At 28.9% G+C, this 24522-nt stretch overlaps 1 pseudogene; it reads right to left on the reverse strand.

The window, feature by feature from the left end:
* Positions 1-8699: 8699 nt before the first annotated feature.
* On the reverse strand, positions 8700-23410 carry LOC113001858 (uncharacterized; annotated as a pseudogene).
* Between the last annotated feature and the right edge of the window lie 1112 nt (positions 23411-24522).

Genomic DNA, 24522 nt, shown 5'->3' on the forward strand with positions numbered 1-24522 from the left:
GAAAAATCTTCCAACATGCTTCAGGAGTCGACACATACCTGGAGAATGAAAAATAAAATATGAACACATTATTTGTAGTAATTATTAATTTTATTAATTAGTTCATAACAAAGGGTTTTTTGTCTATAGAAGAAATGCATTTAATGAGAAGATGATGGACACATACCGACAGTCAAGATAATGTTTAATTTCATCATGAACCTGATTGTGTGTGCCATCCTGGTTTTGGTCATTGACAATAGCAGCTGTAATCCGATCAGATCCTTTGTTGATGTACTTAAACAAATATTTTATTGAGGTACTTTGATTGCACCATTCCAAATTTAGGTGTGTTCTATATTTGAGTAGCAAATGTGGACTATATGGGACAACAAATTGATTATCGAGATGAACACCCTGCTTTTGCACAATCCGTCTGGTGTCTCTTCTTCTATAAACAGGAAAACCATCTTGGTCAACAATTGTGGCTGGCTGAAACTTTTTTGGGAAAAACCTGAAACACTTGCCATTGGCCATATATGGTGCCCTTTTATTAGCTAGTCCACATGGACCATGCATCATGTGGTTGGAGACAATTTGATACAATTCTGGATATGTGTCCTTGTTTGGTATTTCAGCAAAAATTATGTTGTCAATGTCTTATGGATTTGGATACTTATTTGAAGGATGCAAAAAGATTAAGATATGAGCATGAGACAATCCTCTTTTTTGCCACTCAATGGTGTAAACAACTGTATTACAAATAAAATATCAGTAGCATGATTAATAATGTATAATTCTAAGTATAATTGTAAAATTGGAATGTAAGCAAAAATTGATGTAAGGGGTAGTTAATTACATGCAAGAATGGGACCAAATACATGTCCACTCTTAAGATCATGCATCAACTGGTTTAGTTTTATTTTGAATACCCGTGACATAACATCAGGGCAATCATGAGCTGTAAGATTTGACTTTTCAACTTGTCGTTGTATTTCTGGCCATACTGGATTACACGTTAATGTCAAAAATAGATCAGGAAATCCAACATGGGCACAAATTGCCATCCTATCAAAATACAATTGTTCCATATATCTCTGACTAACAACGAACGAACTTGGTAGTATAATTCTCTTACCTTTTTCATTACCTTGGGTTAAGGGCTGATTATTACAGTAATTTAAATTGATGTACTTGGCAACTCGGAGTTCTTGTTGATGTTGTCTAACATAGTTTAGTTTTTGAGACTCAATCATACAATACCCATCAACAACCCATTGGTGAAACAATCTTCTTGAATGAAGTATTGTTTGTGCTTCATTATCCCTTGATTGCATCCTGTAACAAAAATACTCACGCATGGTAACTTTGTTCCTCTTTGCAGCATGGCTATGCGGATGATGTTATGAAGAATGTTTGGTCTGTAGCCATCTTCACCGTGTGGGTACAAAAGAGGATATTGCAAAGGTAAATATGTAGGATGAAGTTCATTTATTCTTTGTAGCATGCCTGTTTGCTTCTCAATGATGATATCTTTGTTATTTGTTGTATGCTCATCACCAACAATTAAAGCAGCCACTTCAGAAGCATTTGGCAAATTATATAATCTGCCATCAGTTTGTCTGTCACTAATGAGTTTTAGTTTCAGGTCACACACTGCAGAAGAGTCTAGTTTATCCCTTGCCATTCTGAATTTTTGTGCATATGGATTGTGGGTATCTAGCATATTCTTGATACCAATTATAATGTCTTCATCAACATTATTTTTTATACTAGACATAGATATTGTTAACGGTAATCATTCTTAAAAAAATATATAAATTTAAATTTAAATAACTATAAAGGTGGCATTAGATTAATTAAATGTTTACACTTACGGGTATTGTGAAAGCCTATTGTTGACTTCGTTCTCCGTGTCATAAATATATAGTTGTGCAAACTTTGGTGAGTTATCCGGTATAGGTAGGAGGCTTCCAATAAGGTGATGCGATTGACCATGTATGCGCAATGTAGGAGGACCTCTTCCAGTATTATAGGATGTGTCTACTTTGACACCGAGAGATGTGAATGCAAACATTAGGTTGTATAAACGTATGTTTTGTTGGAATTTCTTTACTTGTGAGTCTCTGCTGTCAAAGAGTAGCTGCCACAAGGGTTGCGGAGCATCATGTAGTATTGGCAGTTGTATTTTACCATCACCACAACATAATGAAAACTTTGGATTTTTTGTCTGTTTATCTTTGTTAATCCTCTCATCATACCACATCTTTGCTTTACATTGCTTGCATTGCCAAATAGGATTTCCAATATCTTTGTAACCTGCACCTACATGTAAATGCAGAAATTTAGACATGGTATTACATTGTCAAAGGTAATGAAGGACAATACAACATAATTTGCACAGTGAATGTAAAAACCGGTATTTTCATTGTCATATGGTGCTTCAAGATTGCCATCATATTCGGTATGAGCAAAATCCTCAGTTGTTATGTCATCAAATGAATAATCTATATAGCACATACATAGGCAGCAATTAAATACAAATAGTTGAATATTTAAAAAGGTTGTAATTAACATAACAATATATTACCTGTAACAATGTCTCCCTGTGTTATATCGAGTTCGTCATCAGTGTCATGCGAGATGTGCTCTATTAGTTTCGAATTGAATATTGTGTATCTACCTGAATTTATATGTTGAGAAGTCATGCCAATTTGAGTAGGTCGACAACCTGTAGTTGTATGTGGTTCAATACATGGTGATGAATTAAGGATTGACATAGTTATATTCTCTTTCCCAAACTTGGACAACAAACTCCTCTGTATCGAAGATGCATTGATGGTATGTGAATTCACAAAAAATTTTGGTCGAGTTTCAAATTGCCCTGTAAAATCTTGTTGTTTCTGATTCACAGCCAAAGTGCTTTCTGATAATGGTGTAGACTGTGTATGTGGTAACGCACTGTCTACAAAAGGGTGTGTTTTACATGATGAGGTACGTCTAAGCTTTTCTGCACCAATAATTGTGATAAATGCATAAATATTTATAAAATAAGTACAAATTAAAAGAATATTTGAATGTATTGTTACCACTATGTAAATCTGGATTTGGAGTGGCAAAGCTTTGTCTTCTTTGTTGCAAAATGTGTTTTCTATGTTTCCTCCGTTGAGCAAAATTTTCCATTTAACCTTTTCGTAATGAATAAGTTCTACAATATTATGTCAGAGCTTCATAATACAAATGTCAGATAAACATACTCAAATACCATTACTTAATATGCATGCCATACATGTACATCCATTAGTGGACAATAATTAACGTAAAGTATAATTTATTGCATTAACATAAAAAACTTACTTGGCAGTTTGCAGTAGAAGTAAGTGATGTGGTGTTGTTGTTTAGCAGCTTTACTTTTGGTTCCTCATTTATGAATAGATGCGTTTTAGATGGTGGTGAATGTGAGTGAATGTTGTTGAAGATGGGAGACTAAGGTTATGAATTATTCTCCATTAGTATTCTGCACTAAAGTTGTTAAACAAAAAAGAAGAAGTGATTTCGGTCCATTGGCACTAATTTGTGGAGTTTTGTTTTCCTCCAAGCCTGTCATCAAAGATTGTGTGGCCCTCACGCTTGTGTCAATCAGACCCACAGTACACAACAGTACTGGTTATTAATTATTCCATTAAATGTGGTTGTAGCCTTTATTGATATGCACGCAAATGTCTAATTAATCTTGGGAATTTGTACTTTTGATTTGACAAACGGGAAAAGTTGCTGCATTTGTGATATCTTTTTAAATATTTAATTTATTAATATGCATCGATATTTCTTAAAAAAATTCAGAGTAGATTTTTTTTTTATAAAATATATTTTATAAATATCCACAGTAGTTAAAGTGGTATATATTAGTCATCGTATTTAATGTAAGTAGGTAAAATTAAAAATCTGTTGGTGTTCAAATAGAATGATTAATAAAACTAAAAACTAAATTCATCGTACCCATTACATTGTTTCAGGACTAAAAATTCACTTAATTAACAAACATTGGTAATATTAAGCAATCAGGAATAAATATCATATTAATCAACTAACATCAAATACTTTATTCAAACATGTAAAGGCATAAATATAGCAACTAACTAAATTCATAATCAATAGCATCCAATCTTAAGCGAGTGTGTTGTTCATAAAACTTACATTACAAATAATAAATTGTCTGGTTCCCAAGGGAATATTAAAATGGTTATAAATATTACATGATTACTAAATAAAATATCAAACAAAGTTACAAATATTTTAAACCAAAATATTAAAAGCTAGTGCATTCTGAACATAAATAATCATGGGGAGTCGTCCTCGTTCTCGTCCCACACAGTTTGCTTTCTGGCAATGACCTCCCAAAGAAATTGATTCGGCCTGAAATAAAAGACAACTTCGTCACCGACCATCTAATCATTTTCTGTTAAGAATTGGAATCATGGCTCAACAAAACATTGAAGCCCATTATACATACTCAACTTCCAAAAGTGACGACGCCTACGAACACCAAGGACTGTAACATACTCGTCTCCTACATTAACATAACCCACAGCATCGAGTGGCAGTACCTACATTGGAACGAAGCTAGTCAGTAAATATTTAAAAGGTATGATATTAGAAAACAAAAACAAACTTCATATGACCAAACTGTTACCAATGGATAAAGTCTAGCAATCATGCGATTGTCGACATCCACAATAAACACATATTCTCTGGCAGAATGGACAGGCCTGCCACATGTCTGTGCATGCAGTGGTAGTGAGAAGTGGATATCAAACTTCCAATTCTTGTCCGGCGCAACAAATGTGATCATCACACCTTCATATATTCTCATATCCCTCCTGAAGTGTTTGAGACCATCAACAATGTAGACTCGATTACTAAATTTTCTAACTCTTATATGGTGCTTCTTTCCATTGTAGTCGAACACCACATAATTCGGGTAATCTGGAGCCCATTGTTTATGATAAACAGAGGGTACCTCAATGATATTCTGGAAGTAAAGACCTAAACGTGTTACAGATTTATATGGGATCATGTAAATATTTAAACATATATTATTTTTTTGTGGGATTAAAAGAAATGGATAAATATCATAAAGGATTGCAAATACTAACCCTGTCAACATGAAATACGGCCTTAAATTGGTATGTCATACCAGATAGGAATGACATAGGTGGGTCCTGAATGACATAACCAAAATGCAAGCAAATAAAATAATTTAATATAAACAAATAATGAAACATAACAACAGGTATACGAAGGTACTGACGAAAATGATCAATAAATACCGTTAATGTTCCGAATACAATCCTTAATATTCAATAGCGGTTGCAAAAAAATGTAGTGAATCATGCACAGGCGGGATTATAAGGCAATACAAACAAAAATAATGGTTCATTACAACAAACCTGCAAATCAGAATAGAAAAATACGCTATACGAAGGCACAACAAAATATATGTACTTGGGTTTGTGTTTGGAAGACATTTTTTAAAAACATGTAACCAAAGATGGACCAAAAACATATAAGAAGTATCACACAAATAATAGGAAAAGACATAAATCTTACAGTCATATTTTGCAAATCTGCAGACTGAACATGATGAATATCGTAGTCAACAGTGTTACAAACATCAACATCATGTAGTCTATAAAGGGCATATAACATACATATAACATATAATAACTATACAAAAAGGAGGGAAAAGTAAAATACACTAAGAACATTGCAAGGATTAGTGATGAACGAATGTTGAACATATACAAATGAGAAGGAAAAGAGGAACGATGGAAAAACATATACAAAGTAAAGACGAAGGATGGAAAAATTAAAGAACTTACGACATTGAAGGTGGTTGATGATTGTGTACTCATACTATTAAGGGTTGTATGACGTTCTTTAAGAAATGACATAAGAAATGTGGATAATTGTTGGTAGTGGTTTGATATACTTCACGTTTTGTAATTATTATTATTGAATGAAAATGAACGGAGTTTAATAAATACATAACCTACTTGGCGTAGCAGTTATTGCTTATTCTCACCGGTTTTTAAGTGACGTCTCTTCAAATATACTACTATTTTAATACTATTTAATAGCGCGACTATCAACAATTAATTAACAGTTCATAATAATAAATGTTTTCTTAATTATATAAACTAAATTAATATATTTAATACTGGTGATGTGTATTAGTTGGGAGGCTTTTACACTTCCCCGTAATAATAATGATTACCTTTCTCACCCCCCAATAATGATTAGACCACTACAACTTTCGACACATATATTGTGCATTGGGAATTTGCACCTACTCACATTTGTACTTTATAACTGGTCAATTAATTACTATGTATTGATCTATATCTAAATTGTACCCATAAGACTTATTATAGCTATAAGTCCATGATCCTTTTGATGGCATCAAGCATACCTGTGTATATGTATTATTTCCAAGAAGATCCTTTGGCCGGATTTTGTAAATGAGTATACATTACCTTCATAAGTACGTCAGCATGATATGTGAAGCTTTAAATCCTACGTTTGTACTTGAAAACCTACAAGTAAATAAAAGTATCACATTCTGTATTCCATATTAAAATTATATATTAAAATAATAATACTCAACTTTTGGTTACGAAAATAAAAGACATAACATAAAATGTTCTGAATAAATGAATTCAAATCATAGGACAATTTTAACTTAAAATTGTATTACAATGCATAAAACCCTTCAAACACCTGCATGTAAATAAAAGTATGACATTCCATATTAAAATTATATACTAAAATAATAAAACTCAAGTTTTGCTTACGAAAATGAAAGACATAAAATTTACTGAACAAATTGATAACACAAATTTGAATTTGACAACAATGTTAATTTCATTTTAATACAATGCATAAAACTATTCAAACACAACACAAAACGTTAAATGATTTCAGTAAAATTTCAAGAACAATTAAAATACATTAATGTTTGGTATTTTAATATGAATCTTATATCCGCATTTCATTATGAACAATTTTAAAGTTATTATTTTGTTATTATCATATTCTACATTAACTATTTTATAAATTAACTCAAGGTTGATGCTGGCATAAGTTGTAACATGCATACAATTCATTCTTCATACATCGGTAATTAAACTTGTTTCACATCACAAAATACATTATAATGAAGACCTAATTGTTCAAACCAAAAGGTATGACATCTCAAACATAACATACATACATTGTTCAAACCAAAAGGTATGACATGTCAAACATAACATACATACATCACTTAAAAAGTTACAATTTTTTAAATCAAAATAACAACTAATTACTCAGCTTTTATATGCTTGTTGGTCGATAGTTCATATGTTGTGAAGTCGTCACTATCAAACTGACTACTTCCTTGTTGATCGGACGTTCTTTTTGCAGGAGTTACAAAGGCAACATTTCCAGGATCATATTCAGATGACTGTGACAATGAAGGTTGTGTAACAATACATATATTATTAGTAAATAAAAATTATTAGTAAATAACAATACAATAATAATTAAAGTGATTCCCGGTAAAAACAAATAATGTAAACAAATAAATAAAATGTCTACTGTAGGATGGTAATCTTGTTGTGATGAAGATGCAGCACCAACAGCGGCTGACTTGTTGCTTATACATTGTTCATCCTGCAAGTAAGAATAGATTCATAAGAATTTTTTTTTAACATCTACGAATTACATTGACATGGACAAGTTATTATTACCTGTAGACCTAGCGTGGATATCAGTGACTGTATATGATGTTCTTGTTCACTAAAATCCAACACGGATGATTGGTGCATCTGTATACGGTGTTTGAATCTGACAACCCAAGTTTTACCCAACAATTGATCAACACACGCAGGGAACACCTTGATCTCATCACCACTCTACAAATAAAAAAACCATTTTAAATACACATTTGTGTTTATTGATCATTTTGTAATATAATTGTAATATAAATAACTTACCGCAATCAACTCTTGACGACATTCATCTACAGTTTTACCAAATATTTTGATACATACTGCATCCCAAAAATGGAAGTTCGCCTTCTCCCCATTCTGTTCCATCTTGACAACTAACTTATACCTAGACCAACAAAGCATTGTTACATAAAACAGTGAATCTGGATGACTTAAAGAACAGAAATTCGAATAACTATTCAATTCGTATTCGGCGAAAAATAAATGTTACCTTGGAATAGTGTGAGTAACATGATTCTGACACGAACGGCAGGCTGCACCTATTTTTAATGGATCAAAAGTGGTAGTACAGTATGGACAACTATCATAACTCCATGGTGTATCAATCATTACCTCATCGACAGTGCCCACAGTCAAACAGTAACAATCATAAATAAGTTTAATTCATTTTGAAAATTTATAAGAAATTAGAAATATCATAACAAAGTCCTCGTCTAACTATACATTAAGTTCATCACAAATTGATAATATCATAACAGATTAAGTTCATAAAATGAATATAATAATAATCTAAAAACAGTGCCTTTAATAATAAATAAGAATACTTGAAAATGATAATGACTCTCATCATTTTAAATTAACAACAGTTAATAGACTTACCTGTCGTAGAGTCTTTATTTCACCAAAGCTCACTATTTGAGCATTATGCAAAAACTTATCTTAGCAATACTAGGTAGACTGTGACTGAGAAACACCACCCTCATCATCTAGACCGCCAATATAAAATGGCACACGTAAACTGCATCAATGAACAATTTAAATGTATACCTGTACCAAACTGCTTAATAACCCAACAAACAAATTCAAATCATTCATTGTACCTATCATGGAACTGTTGGATTTCTACAATGTCACCATTCACATACAACTTCGAACCATGCTTTATATTCTGTACACTGAGGGAATACTTGTCTGCAAAAAATATAACGCATATAATGCATTCATAAATTGAAGTCAACAATGAAACATTTAATAAATGGAGAACGAATTAATACTGACCCTTGGGTTCTTTGATCTTAGCAAGGGTTAACATAACAACCAATGGCTTTTGCACAAAATGGTTTTTCTCAATAGCATCATCCAGCTAAAGAGCATATTCCTCCCACACAGTCGTGATGATCTCAGCATGACTATAACATAACAAAACATATACATACATGTTGTGTCTCAATTGGGGTAGAATGACAAAGTTAAATTTGATTATAGATCACAGAATACTACAGAGGTGGATTAAAATTAAAAAGACTTGTTGTCTCTCAACTTGACAGTCACTCTGTATGCTGGATTAACTATTTTGCGTTCAATCACTTCAGCAATAACACCCACAATATCTATTTACATTGCAGACACAGTAATGCTAATTATGTTAAATATATTCATACCAACTAATGATGCGTACAACAATGATGCCTACCAAAAAAATAAATTGCATACCAACTAAAGTATCAGGTTTTGCAACGCCTGAAATTATATCAGCAAATGAAGTAATGGCATGAACATTAGGAGGAATCTCAGGTCTGTCCACCTCTTTGACAGACTTTGTCTTCACAAAATAAACCAAATATTTAATTGCACTCACTTTGTAGTCAGAATGAGTATCAACAACCTTCACGTTCTGAATAACATATGCACCACCACAACGCAACTTGGGCTCAAATTCAGGGAACAATTCTTGCCATAGAGTTGCCACAATCTTTGTACCCTGCAACAAATACAAATGACACTTGTTAGTTAACTAAAGATGAAAAACTTGTTGAACTGAACAACATTTAAATTACCGTATGGTTCATCAACACCATCTCAATGGATTGTCGACCATTATGTTTGTTAAGACGCCACATATCAGTTATTCGCACGACTATCTTCCAAGTACCTTTCTTTGTATGCAGTTCACATAGGAGGTTTTCTTTGCGAGACATGACTACAAAGAAATTTATGTCAAGCATTGAACAAATAAAAAAGGATTCAAAAAAATAAATGAGGAAAGAACAAACCTGCAGGTTTTGTCTTCGGCTACTTGGTTATTCTCCGCCAACAGACAACCAAATTAAAGAGTATTGAACAAAAATGAGGGTAGACAAAATAAATGAAAACAACAACAAAAAGTACTGAAACATTCACATGCAGCATCAACAAAGGTCCAACCCAAGCCAAACCAAACAAAAACGAATACCAAAACACAACAAATCTGGATTTAGGAAACGATAAAGAAGTGAAAAAACTAAACATACCAAACCAACCCAAACAAAAATGAAGATCAAAACACAACAAATCTAGGTTTAGGAAACGATAACATAATGATAAAATGCCCAAAGGTCTAACCTTTTGTATCGTTGTCCTGCAAAAACTTAAGACATGCATCATCAAAAACACCTAAACCGATATACACTGATATTCAAACCTCATCATACATTCCAACCCAAGCTGAATAGGAAAAACAAAAAAGAGGAAGAAAACCTTATGAAGAATGCACATGCATCATAAAAAAGGGTTCACAGCCAAAAATCATTAACAGACACAAATAACCGACTAAAAATGGAAAACCTTGGTATAGGAAAACATAAACAAATGACAAAATGAACAAAGGTCGAACCTTTTGTCTTGTTGGCCTGCGAAAACTAACATAGCATAACAAAAACACGTAATATACACCGATAATCACCGATATTCAAACCTCATCATACATTCCAACCCAAGCTGAATAGGAAAAACAAAAATGAGGAAGAAAACCTTATAAAGAATGCACATGCATCATAAAAAAGGGTTCACAACCAAAAATCGTTCACAGACACAAATAACTGACTAAAAATGGAAAACCTTGGTATAGGAAAACATAAAAGAATGACAAAATGAACAAAGGTCGAACCTTTTGTCTTGTTGGCCCACGAAAGCTCATATAGCATAACAAAAACATGTAATATACACTGATAATCACCGATATACACCGATATTCAAACCTTGTGATACATGGCAAACCAAGCTGAATAGCAAAAACAAAAATGAGAAAAAAAGAGCACCTACGGTGAGTCCAACGATAAATGCAAAGGAGAGCTAATCGAAACGGGAGAGCATTCAAAACCCAAAAATCAAAAGCCACAACGGAAATGGAAAATGGAAAGGCGTGTAGCAATGGAAAGCGTGAGACATCGAAAATAGTGAAAAATTAGAAAAGGCGCATCGGTAACTGAAGGGTTACCTAGAAAACGACAAAAACAATTAATGGCAATTGAGAAGACATTTTTGGGCGAGAATGAGAAGCGCGGGTATGTCGACACGTAGGCACTGGCAATGCCACGTAGGCATTGTCAGGGCCTTGTTTGTATCATGATAGATGATGCATAACATTTTGACACGTGTCCTTTTTTACCAATTGAAGCAACTTCTAGATCCTCAAATGCTAGTATTATAGATGTATCGTTTGACAATAAAATTTAAATTAATATTTCAAAAAATGGATGAATAGCAAGGTAATCAACAACTAAATTGAAAACTATAAATTATATTATGTTTTTTTCTTCCATTGAAATTGTAAAAAAAATTTACAACTTCAATTTTTTTAAATACGACTTTAAAGTTGTAAAAATAATTATGTTTGGTATTTTTTCACAAAGTTATAAATTTTTTTTTTTTATTTTTTCATTGAATTCGTAAATTATTTTACTATTTCGATTTCTTTTTTCCACAACTTTAAAGTAGTGATGTAATTTTTTAAAATCATAAATAACTTTTTATTTTAATTATTTAATGAATTAATGTATGTTTTCATTTTTTAGTTTTATTTAATATTTTTTATATTTTCATGTTATTTTATTAAATATTTTTATATTTTTGTTTATTTTTTTATTTAACATATATTCTTTATTTTTTTTACTAATGTTGAGGATTATTATTTGTTTTGTAAAGTAAAAAAATATATAAAATAATTAAATTTAAATAAAAATATTAAAGTAAACAAGCATGACAAGTATGTTGCTAAGTATATACAATATGATAATGAATGTCATTGGAAGGTGAAAGCATCCTTCCGCAGAATATGTAAGAGGTGGGAGATAAAAAAAATAAATGATATTCATACTTGCACAAATATATAGTAAATTTTAATATTTTTTTTAATTTAAGCCTTTTGCATTATTATTTTAATTTACAAAAATAATAATAATTCTTAACATTAGTACAAAAAATATAGAAATATTAAATAAAATAGTACAAAAAATATAGAAAATATTAAATAAAACAATATAAAAAATATTAAATAAAACAAAAAAATAAATTATTTCATTAAATAATTAAAATAAAAAACTATTTATGATTAAAAAAACAAATATGTAAAATAAATTGAAGTCGTAAAATAATTTACAACTTCAATAAAAAAAAAAAAACTATTATGACTTTGAAGTTGTATGAAAAAAACTATTATGACTTTAAAGTCATACGAAAAAAATACAAAAGAAAAAAAATTCTTACAACTTTAAAGTTGTGTTAAAAAAAATTAAAGTCATAAATTTTTTTCATCTTCACTAAAATAAATCATAAAATAGTTTATAACTTTCAATTCAAAAATCATAAATTACCTTATAAATTATTCCTTTGGGGATATTAATTTAAATTTTACTGATAAATTAAGAAAAAAGACCCAGGTTGTGTGTGTTGCCACCCTGTTGTGTTGTCGACTTAGAAGCAAAGTGAGCACGGAGAGAGTAACAAATTTGATTTGTATTTTGTTATAATCAAAAACGTTTTTTGTTTAAATATGATTTTGAATACTGAAAAGTGAAGAATGAATAGTATCATATATTTTTTTATTTTTTTATAAAAATTTTATTTATTTAATTTTTATATTATATTTAATGAAATGATGTAATTTTATTTTGTCTTTATTATATTTTTATGATTTCTTTATTTATACTTTTAATTTCTACTACCTTTGTCCTAAATATAACACTATTTAAAATTTGTTTGTCATTTTTTATAAGATTACTTTTAAATTATTTTTGTATTAATTAATTTTTTTACTAATATACTCTTAATCATTTTAAAATAAATTTATCCTCTATTATAAGGATTAAAAAAGAAGAGTAACTTTAAAAAAAGTAATAGAAATTGTTAACAAATTTAATGTTATCAACTAAATTAACCAACATTTTAAAGGATGTAAAATAGTTAAAAAAAAGTTTTATATTTAGAGACGAAGGTAGTAATAAGCAACATAAATTGTATTATTTATCAAATATAACAATTAAAAATAAATAAAATATATAAATTAAAATGAAACCTGTCATATTTTTAACATGTGTGTGTGTTCAATATGGACTATCTAAAAATAATCATGTTTTGATGATAATAAAGACATAAATTATTGATGAACTAATGATTTACATTAAGTGAAACAATACATACTTGATATAAGTTCAATTGTTAAAAACTTTTATCTTTATGCTTTTACAAGTAATTGTCTAAAGGTTATTGGAACTTTTATTTTTATTAACAACTATATTCAACATCCAATGCGTTGTTATAAAACAAACATTCAATGATATAGTGAAAACCAGTCCTTATGTATTCTGTGTTGTTACACATCCAAACAGACATAACTAATTTGAATTTTTTTCTCTTAATGTATGTTGATAAATTCCTCTAACATTTCACTTTCAAGTGTACAATGACAAAGACAAATTAGAAGGATATCACAATGACACAAGTAGAGGAGCAAAGAGTTACAAACACAGTGTAACAGAAAAGACAAGTTGGTGATAACTGGATGATTTAAGGAAGGCCCAAATCCCACAATAGATATATTTATGAAGCCTATAAAAGTTTATCAACACAAAAATAAAACATACAACAATAAAAAACCATAAGTGCTAAAAGTCTCGACGCTCAAACACTAGAACTTAGAAAGTTTATTTTTTGCTTAGTAAAGATATCTATTTGTATTCGAGCTTAAATGTATACCTTGTTGGATCAAAGCTTGAAGCCTTGAAGATTTGTCTTTAGGTCTTAGTTTTGGTTTGATAATTTTATAATGTCAAACAAGTTTAATAGATATGACATTTGTATTGATTGTTTTAGACTAGGCATGATGTTTGATATAGTTTAAGTTTTCTTATATACATGCTTAGTATGGATCAAAGATGTTAGAAAAATAGATAGATCTCTAAGCTTTTTAAGAACAATGAGTTTACACAGTGTAATCGATTGCAAGGTTTTATAATCAATTACAAAGTTTTAGAACAAGCAACATAACTCTCTTCTACTTGAAATTTGACAAGTTTTGACGAATTAATCAATTACCACTTTCAGTAATCAATTACAGAAGCCAGTTTTAGAATAAGGAAGGCTTTGTAGCTTGAGATAATTGATTACCATTTATTATAATTGATTAGATTGCTTCTAAAAATTAAGGAGCTCTTTTTGTGATGAATCGATTATCACAATTGATAATCAACTATTTTAGAAAGCACAAAATCATGTGAAGCTCTTTGTTTGAAATGAGATAATCAATTACCATTTTTTGTAATTGATTACCAAGTTTCTAGAAATGCCGAACAAAAAGGATTTTGACAAATTAATCGATTAGCATTCTTGACAATCGATTAAATTAGTTATACCTATCAAAATTATAAATACCCTTTCATGTTTTTACATTAGTGACTCTTGATATGTTTTTAACTTTGAGAAAATACTTCAAGAGAGTCAACTAAGGGAATTTCATTACATTTCTTATGGAGATTCAAGTTGATCAAGATTCATTCATTGTTCACCAAGATTTGATCCTTCTTAAAAGAAGAGCTTGAAGATGTTGTGATCTACACATCAAGGTGTAGGCATTCTTTTTCTAAAGTACTTTCTTGTTTTCTGATCTTGGTTAAGGTTACCAAGAGTTTTGTGAATTGATAGGGTTTCAACTCTTGTTCTTTCTCTTGTAGGGTTCAAGATAATAGTATAATATAGTGAATTGCATGTGCATAATGTTTTTACCTAATTCTCTATTAGTGGAAGTCGTTGTTGTCGTTATCGTTGTTGTCGCCACCACCACCGCTAGTTGGTTAAGGCATCAACGTTGAACCTTTTTGCTTTTTTCATGGGTGAATAATGCACATCTTCATCCCCAAAAGACTATGATGCCTTCCACGTGCGCAACCAACTCAAAACATTGTCACATGTCACCCCATGCAGGGCTCTAGCATGTGAAGTTCACACACACAACACGTGACACATCTTCGATGAGCGTCACACTGATCTCCATTGTGTCACTACGCGCCTTCTTTGGCCGCCGTCGAGCCATGTTTATACGATGCAACCACACGACTCCAATCGCCTTTAGTTTTTATTGAGTTTACTGTATGTCTTGATATTATTCCTAGTATTGTATTTAATATTAGAATATTTCATTTTCTATTAATCAGTAATTGATTGATCTTGTAATCAATACTGCTTTCTTTTTTGTATTATATATAACATGAGGTGTGGTCTACTTTGTGACACAACACAATGGTGAAACACTTTTATAAAGATAATTATGAAATTATTTTATAATAAAAATATTAATGTGAAATTTAATTAATTTATATTTATATTTTGATTTTTTATTATAGTAATTTAGATATAGCTAAGTGAATAATGAACAAAGAATAAGAAAATTTAGGACAAATAATTAGAATAAATAACTGAATAATTTCTTTGAATATAATTTGCATAATGAAATAGTAGTAGCTCAATAAATATAATATCAGGAAATTTTTCCGTGGCAAAATATACTTAGATGAAATTTATGTACGGGAAATTATACATTTGAGAGGAGGACAATGTCTAAAGCTAGCTAGACCATTCTCAAAGGAAAAAAAATAAAATAAAAATGGACCGGCTAGAAAAGGTTAAAATATATAAGTCATCCTTAAACTTATTTTTTATTCTAATTTAGTCTCATAACTTTTAAAAGTTTTAAAATCATCTTCTTACTCATTTAATTTATAACAAATTAGTCCTATCAAAAAGTTATTTATTTTCAATTGTTGACATAATTTTGAATCTTTTTTTTTTTTGATTTAAGACATAAAATTTGTTTTATTAGATTTATCTATGTAAAAACTATGAAAATCAACTAATGTTCAAGCAAAAATAAAATATAAACAAGGTGAAAAATACATGTGAATCTCATAAACAATCGAAAATCTAAAAATTTAATATCACATTCTTTTCTTATTATCTATGAGACTTATTTTTCATATCATTTTCACTACTTTTATTACCTTTTTTTTCCAAATATTAGTTAATTTCTATAATTTTCATGCAAGTAAATTTAATTAGATAAATTTTACATCTTAAATAAATAAATAAAAATTCAAAATCGTGTCAAAAATTAAAAAAATAATCAATTTTTAAAAGAACTAATTTATCATGAAATAAAAGAATGATTTTAGAACTTATATAAATAAATATAGAGGATCATTTTAGAAGAAGAAAAAAAAAACTATTTCTATATTTTAGCCGCTAGAAAAATGTGTTTAAGGTAGTCCTGTAAAACAGAGTCCCCAATATGCACACACGCACGCTCTTCAACGTGAGTCCAATTGGCAGATTATATATATATATATATAATCACGATCACAAAATTTTAAGAAATATTTCAAATGAGAATACTTTTCTATAAGAAGATATGGGAACTATATTACATTCAACCTTTAGATCACAAATTAAAAAAAAAAATAATAGATGAAATTAAAACACCTAATTAAAAAATATTAAAAATATTACGTATTAGAATATATCCTACGGTAGAAAGTTTGACGTGATATATTTAACTCTTAATTTCGGTAGATTATAATTTTGGTAGGTTATGATTTTCTATAAATTAGAACAATATATATGTGAAGGATAGATGATTAGTATAATTAATTTTTTTTTTCTTGCACACTAAAAGAAAATCAATGAATTAAATATAGTAATTATAATTATCATAAATAAAAATAAAATCAATGAATTAAATATAATAATTATAGTTTTTAAAAAATATTATGTATTACCTAATTTACATATATATTGAAGTAGATAGTTTGACGAAATATATTTAATCCTTAATTTCAGTAGGTTATAATTATGTTCAAGTAAATTAATTATGGTAGGTTATAATTTTTTGTAAATTGAAAAAATATATATGTGATCAATTGATAGGTAATTAGTGTAGTTAAATTGAAATAAAATTGAATCGATTTTAAAAATTATAAGATTAAAAATATTGAATTAAAAAATAAATTAAAGAATTAAAAAAATGATTTAATTTCTAAAAATAGAGACTAAAATTGTGAATTAAGAATTATAGGATAACCACAGTTACAAATTAACCTAAATAATAATAGTAAAATAGAAAATTTACCAAGGAAAATGAGAGTGTTACAATTGCATGTGATTTCTAATTCTGTTCCTGAATAACGTGTTTTAACTTTTAAGATGTTCCTTTAAAAAAAAAAAATTATTATGATGTACCTCTCAAAAATAACTTTTAAGATGTCAATATTTTATATTTATAACTGTTATATCTTTAAAACTTTTTTTTACTTCAAAAAATTAGAATTTGAATGCTCGGAGCGCGTTCTCTGCGCCGCACCTACCAGGGTTCGTCCCTGTGTTTGTGTGGAACATCATGTTTTCTTTACTTTATTATTATTATTATTATTGTTTCTCAGGTATGTGCTACTTATTTGTCGTAACTTTTTTTTTTTGTCATCATAATGTGGAGTATTCACCAGTTGATTAATTTTTGCCGCTGGTCATCACCTTTGTTGGATTTTCTCTCCCAACAATATTTTTTGATTCGGAAGGGGGCTTATTGTCTTAGACTGTTTAATAATGTATGTATTAGGTTTGATTTTTGAAGACTAAAAATAAGAGTTTTGTCTTATTAATTTCACACAATCTTGAATAAGGAATTGATAGCCATTGATTTGGATAAAAAAAAAAATGAACATGATTTGTCTGTTGTCCCTTTCTGTCTTTGTATTGCTCCTTGAAAATCACACAGTTAAATTGAATCACAAAATTAAATAAATAAAATTAAATATTAACACAAATTAAGTGAACAACATCGAAATAGCTGAGAAAAGAATACCAAAAAAACTAATTTCCAAAAAAAGGAGAAAGGAAAGGATTGGTGCTCAAATGTCATGTGATTTATTGTGAGCAAAGTTATGTCACCAGTTTTTCAGTTGAATTTAGAGGTATGTGTGTTACGTAAGAATGGCTGGTATGTGATACACTGTAATCAAATGCTTTGTCATATGGTTTAGTCATGAATTAATGGCCTGAATATTTATAATATAGAAACTAATGGGACATAATATTTTCTATTCTTGTCACAATAATGATATGATCAGTGATGTCTGGTTGGGAAATATATGATATTGGTGAATGAGACTGGTAATGGTTTGAGCATGATTTTTCTGCAAGTATATAACTTTCCCTGGAAAAAATTATTCATGAAAGTTAGGGCTAAGAGCGGGAACATTTATAATTCAACAACTAAATGAACACTCGCTTTAGTTTTCTTGACATTTACAAATTGTATGTTGCAGAATGGACTTATTTATACAGGTACTGAGGACAGAAACATGAGAGCATGGGACATAAAGAGTGGAGAAGTAGCACATTGCATGGAAGAAGCGCACCTTAGCTAGTGGCATCTGCCTCATCTTATGGCATTATATGTGTTTGGAATGTTCGAATGGCTGCCAGGGAGAAGCCTCTAGCCGAATATAATACAGGGTCAAGACTGACCTGCCTTGATGGAACATGTCCGAGGCCAATTTAGCAGGTGAGGTATTTTTTTTTTCTTTCGAAATTATCAATTTGAGGTGGATTTCGAATTATTACCCATTTTAAAAGTTATAACATTTGGTTATGATTTTTTTAATTTTTTTTAGCGGAAGGCATAAATTTTTTTTCGACTTTAGTTTTTTTTAGTTGACAATTTTTAAGTGGTAGGTTTTTTTTTACGCCTTCAAAGTCGTATAACATTTGTTTTACTTCAAAAGTCGTATTTTTTTTTTACGACTTCAAAGTTATTTTTTTTTTACTTTTTTTTGTTTTTCATATAATTTTATAAAAATTGTAAATAATTTTTTTAATTTAATTATTTAATAAATAAATGTTTTTTTATACTTTTTTTAGTTTTATTTAATATTTTGTATATATTTTTTATATAATTTTATTTAACATTTTATACGAAATTATTAATTTATTTAATGATAATTATAAAAAATAATTAAAAAAATCTATAAAAAAAACGTACACGTGATCATGTTTCTAACAAACAAACAATTACACATAATCACACTACGACGAGAAAGAAGTCCTAGAATAATAGGACAACAATACAAATATAAATCTAGTGCATTATTAATTCCTTTCTTAAGGAATTTTAGTCTTTTTAAATTTATATTTTTTGTATTATTTTTTTAATTTATAAAGCAAATAAAATTCTTTAACATTACTTAAAAAATATATGAAATATTAAATATGAAAAATATATTAAATAAAATAATATTCATAAAAATATATAAAATATTACATAAAAACATATAAAAATATATACAATATATTAAATAAAACAAAAAAATTAAAAAAAATTGTTTATTAAATAATTAAATGAAAAATTTAGTAATTATACGAAAAAAAAAGAGAAGTAAAAAAAACACTTGTATGATCTTGAAGTCGTAAAAAAAATCTTATACGAAAAGTCATAAAAACAAAAAAAGACCTATCACCTTGAAGTCATAAATTTTTTCTTAAAAAGTAACTAAAGTTGTAAAAAAATTTACAACTTAGATTAAAAAAATATAAAAATAGAAATTGTAATCGATGTTATGATTTTTGACTCGAGAGTCCTAACATTTGATATGACTTATCCAAAATGGATAGTAATTCAAAATGGACTCCTAATTGGTAAAAAAAAAAAATTGTCCCACCTGATAAATTTGCCCATGTGTGACACCAAATTAAATTAAATTAAATTAAATGTATATAAAAATGTGTGCTAAGTTTTTGTAAGCTATACACTTATTTTTCTTTTAAGGGTAAATATTCATTTTTGTCTTTAAATGTATAATTCGTTGATAAATACATTTTTGAAAGATAAAAACATAAAATTTAGTCTCCAAAAATGTAAAAAGTGCGACAAATATATCCAACCATTAACTTTCCTCGGTCACCGTTAATCAAATAGCCTACATGACACACAGAAGGACGAATTTGTCACGAAAATGATGATCAACATGACTATATCTAATTGTCAGCATAGGAACATGTTTGTCATATAATTTTCTTTTTTACTTTTTATCTTTCCATAAATATATCCGGATGTTAATAATAGAATGTGAGTAATTATTATAATTTGAAAAAATTTATAATGATTGTGACAAAATGATTGAATTAGTAATTTAATATTTTTTAAACTTAACTCATCTCAAATAATAAACAAAAGTTAATGTATATTTAAAATTTTGATTTGGTTGTTAACATTCATATCATAGAATTAAGTTTAAAGAGGTGAAATTAAAAAAAATGAGAAAAAATATAATAAATAATTATTTTTGTATTTGCTTTATTAACTTTAAATTAATGATAAAAACTCATAAATTAAATTGAGTTTAAGAGAAAAAAGAATACTCATTTTATAAATTCGTAAATAATTTTTTTATACTCTCATGTTTGATGAAAGGTTTAAGTAAAAAAAAAAATACTTAGTGTAAAACATTATAGATAAATTAGATCTATGAATAATTTTTAGGGAAAATTGTAATGACACTTTTAATTTGTAAAAAATACTCACCTCCTTTGGAATGATTTTTTTAAGTTTATGATTTTTTAAATGATTAGTCAATAAAAAATAATTATGTATGATTTAAAAAAATTAATTTAAAAATCAACAAGCTTTTATTATAATTTGTAATTTGATGTCATTACATGTACTAATAGACATTCATATTTTATTATGAAAAATTTATAAAAAAAACAATTAAATAAATATTATTTGATTAAACAAAAACAATGATTTTTTATCGTTTTACAGTCAAATTTATTTTTCTTTTTTCTTGGGTTGATTGCTTAAAAAATATATAACGGAAACATACATTTACTAGCGTGATGCAACTCTCCTAAAATTTTGTCGCAATCATATTTGTCAGCGGAGTGGAAAGACGAAAAGTCAAAAAAATATTATATGACAAATATGTCTATATGCAGATAATTAGAGATTATCACGTTGACAATCATTTCAATACCAAATTTGTTCCTCAATGTCACGTAGGTTATTTTATTAGCGGTGATGGACGGAAGTTAACGGCCAGATATATTTGTCACACTTTTTACACTTTGGGAGATTAAATTTTATATTTTCATCTTTTAGAAATGCATTTATCAGCCGAATTACACATCTAAAAGAAAAAAGTGACTATTTATCCTTCTTTTAACTTTCTTTTGTTAACAAAGTTTTATACGTGATTAGATTATAACCACCATGGTATACCGTAATTTTTTTTCTATGGAAAGGAATCAAACTTAAGTATAAGTATTAGGAACTAAATTCAATATACTATCAAATGGTTGTAGCTTACGATTGTTGTTCATAAAAAATTATGCGGACTGCACAAACAAATAGTATGTATTTATTATAAAAAATACATTTCAATTAAGCTAATTTACGTTACTATCATTAGTTTTACATTGACTATTACTTATTCTCTTTTTTTGAAGGGATTATTACTTATGAATGGGTGTCGGGATGAATAATTATTGATCGCTAATAACATCTTTAGTGGTAGATTTCATATTAGGTCTTATATAATTTTTTGGTGGATTTTCATGACATTAGGTAGGATTGAAGATTTCTTAAGATCTTTCTCAATCTTTCCTTTAGTAGCAAATCTCATCTTATGATCTTAAATAATTTTTTGTAGGTTTCACATGGATCCCATTTTTAAATATTTTATTTAAATATTTATTAAATTAGATATAATTAATTAATTAAATTTAATGAAACATGATAGAAAAAAAATTATAAATATTAAGAAACAGAAAAATGAGCATAAATTTAATTTTTATTTATGACTAAATGCTAAACAAATGAAAAATACATAAATTTGATGATAAAAAATGCAACACATTAATGCCAAAGAAAAATCAAATTTCATTATTATTGTGACACTAACGTTCTCAAATATACTCCACCAAGTCTACTTGAAGTTGTTGATAAATTTTTCTTATATGCATAACGTGTCTTGTTTATAAGTATGTAGTAAAGTTAGGAAGAACACTATAAGATACTTTAACATTTGAAATGTCATTATCTATGTGATCATAATCAACATTGACATTACCAATGAATGTATCTTGTTCATTTTCGACAATCATGTTATGTAATATAATACATGCTAGCATTATATCATTCATTGTATCCATGTTTCAGTCACACGATGGACTACATATAATTACAAATCGAGATTTGAGCACACAAAATACTCGTTCCACATTCTTTTTCGTTGTTTCTTGACATTTTACAAATAGTTTTCTTATGAGACCTTGTAACATTGTTATGGTCTTCACAAATGTGGTTCAATCAGGATAAATACCATCTGCAAGATAGTACCTCATATTATATGAAGTTCAATTAATTGTATATTGTACTGGAGGAACCCAACCTTGTAAAACGTCATCAAACACATACAATTAATTTAACACATTAATGTCATTGTTTGAACATGCAACTCCAAAAAATACATGTCAAATCCATAAGTCTTATGAAGCGACGACTTCAAGTATTATTGTGGGTTTGTAATGATCACCTTTACGATATTGGCCCTACCATGCAACTGGACAATTTTCTCACTCTCAATGCATGCAATCAATAAAACCTAACATACCTGGAAATCCTCGTGCATCTCCAATTTGTAGTAGGCCATTGATGTCATTGTTGTTGGATCTTCTCAAGTACTCTTGTCCAAATATCTCATTGACACCCCCTTACAAATTTTTGTAAGCATTGAGTTGCATTGCATTCTCCAATTCTAACGTACTCATCTATACAATCAATAGATGATCCGTATGCCAGTATACGAATAACTGAAGTGCACTTCTGCAATGATGAGAGACCTATTCTATCAACAACATTAGGTCTCATTTGGAAATAGTCATTGTGACTACTAAGAGTGTTGACAACTTGAATGAACAATTGTTGCCGCATTCGAAACCTACATCGAAATTGAGTCTCTGTGTATACTGAATTTTCTGAGAAGTAGTCATTCATGAAATCGTAGATGTTCATCTTCACGATTGCGATTATTGACTATTCTACGCCTTTTATGTTGAATGTTGTTGCCTCCTTGTTGCATCACACGTAATTAGCTTATGATTTGTTCATCACTATCGTTATCAAGTGTTTCATAAACAAATTGTTTTCAAACTTTGTGGAAGTCATTATTTTGATTCATTGTATGAATTATTGATTGCATAAACAAGTGAAAGAAGAATATTGTTTGAAGGAGACATACAACAATGAATGAGAATTGAACAATTAAATAACAAATTATACAACGGCTAGTTTTGCAACAACTAGTTTTATAACACTAGTTTCACAACGACTAATTTTACAATGCTAGTTTCATAACAACTAATTTTATAACGATTAGTTTTATAACGGTCAAGTTTCACAAACAAAAGAATTGAACAAATTAAAATACGGTTACAAATTAAAAAAAGAAAAGACAAGTCAAACATGATTCCTAAAAATACAAATTAAAAGATGGTTACAACAAATTAAAACTACCTAACAAATTAATACTAGATTCCTAGTTTATGCCTAATTATTTTATAAAAGGCTTGATGGTCTTCAAGTTGAGTTTCAGACATTGTAAATATGTTATTCATTAGAATGTCGTAATATTCTTTTTCCAATTCTTTCTCCCTTAAGGCTACTAATTTAGCGTTAAGAACATTTCTTTTCCTCATTGCTTCCTCCACACCGGTCAAGTCCACAAGATTAGTAGATGTTCCTACTCCTTTCCCCTTGTTCTTCCTTTTGGTTGCCTTTTGCCCCATTGGACGGACAATTGGAGACGATGTGTCAGCTTCAGCATTTTCGATCGATGTTTTTGGATTAGATGACGATGAATATGTCCCAAATGTAGAATTCTTTGTTCTTTTAGAGCAATTTTCAATAAACTACTTTAATCATTTCGGTTGATCTTTCAAAAGTTGCCAAGCATGTTCTAAACCAAAATTGTTTCCTTCGTCTTCCTTTCAAATGACATATGCATTAAGCATGACATCATTATCTGTGCAACCATTTTTCTTCAATGATACCGCTTGCTTGTAATGACCCTTGGATTTTTGCATGCCCAAATTATTTTTTGTCATTGTAATTTCAGTTGATTCACTGTTCTTTCGCGGAGTTCACCTCAAAACTTGTTGTAATTTTTTTGCGACTCTCAACCAAAACGCTTCT

This window comes from Glycine max, chromosome 6, assembly GCF_000004515.6.
Source record: "Glycine max cultivar Williams 82 chromosome 6, Glycine_max_v4.0, whole genome shotgun sequence".
NCBI classification, from domain to species: Eukaryota; Viridiplantae; Streptophyta; class Magnoliopsida; order Fabales; family Fabaceae; genus Glycine; species Glycine max.